This window comes from Pseudonaja textilis, chromosome 3, assembly GCF_049901715.1.
Source record: "Pseudonaja textilis isolate UNSWEBS1 chromosome 3, rPseTex1.2, whole genome shotgun sequence".
NCBI classification, from domain to species: domain Eukaryota; kingdom Metazoa; phylum Chordata; class Lepidosauria; order Squamata; family Elapidae; genus Pseudonaja; species Pseudonaja textilis.
The window spans coordinates 7,407,606-7,408,799 of NC_141992.1; positions in this window are offsets into that span (position 1 = coordinate 7,407,606).

The window sequence follows — 1,194 nt, forward strand, 5'->3', positions numbered from 1 at the left end:
GTGGTAGTGTTGGTGCTTCGTCCTTGGGAATCGATTCGGTGCTGCGTGTTTCTTCCCTTGTTCTCACAGTCACTTTCCGAACGGACCTTCAGAGTCCATGGGGGGGATGGCCTGGTTACGTTGAGAAAGCTTAGAGCTCCCAGTTGAAAGATCTCCTACCGTTTCTTGGTCGAAGAAAGGACACCACACACATTTATTTAATATTGTACTCCAAGAGCAAATCAACAAATATTAAACCTGTTCTATCTGTCCATCCATTCATCTATCTATCTATCTATCTATCTATCTATCTATCTATCTATCTATCTATCTATCTATCTATCTTTCTTTCTTTCTTTCTTTCTATCCATCCATCCATCCATCCATCCATCCATCCATCCATCCATCCATCTCACTTTATAATGCTTTGGTAAGGCCACACTTGGAATACTGCATCCAGTTTTGGTTGCCATGATATAAAAAAGATGTTGAGACTCTAGAAAGATTGCAGAGAAGAGTAATGAAGAAGAGTAGGGGACTGGAGGCTAAAATATATGAAGAACGGTTGCTGGAATTGGGTATATCTAGTCTGATGAAAAGAAGGACATGATAGCAGCATTCCAATATCTCAGGGGCTGCCCCAAAGAAGAGGGAGTCAAGCTATTCTCCAAAGCACCAGAAGGCAGGACAAAGAGGCAATGAATGGAAACTAATCAAGAAGAGAAGCAACTTAGAACTAAGGAGAAATTTCCCGACAGTTAGAACAACTGGAGGGTTGGGCTAGAACAGCGGTCGGCCCACTGGTGGGCCGTGAGAAAATTTTGGTGGGCTACAGAGAAATCTCACCCCCAGTGCAACTCCGCCCCAAAAGCAATTAATCCAGGCTGCGCAAAAACAAGGTTGTGCTGGCCACACGGCCTGCGGGAACCCTCCCCACCCACCCACTCCTTACCCGCAAACTTGCCTGCTAAATTGCTATTTTTCCGACCATCAGCTGTTCTGCTGTGCCGGGAGATTCAGATCAGCTAGGAAGCAGGAAATGGTTGGATTTCTTCCTTTCTAGCTCGTCTTTAGATCTTCAGCTCTGCTTTTAAGCACAGCCGAACCTCCCTTAGGACTGAAGGTTCTATTATTCAGTGCAGGCTCACGGCAAGCAAATTTTATGTGACAGACTGAGCTAGCCGATGGCAGATAGATAGATTTCTGAAGGAATCT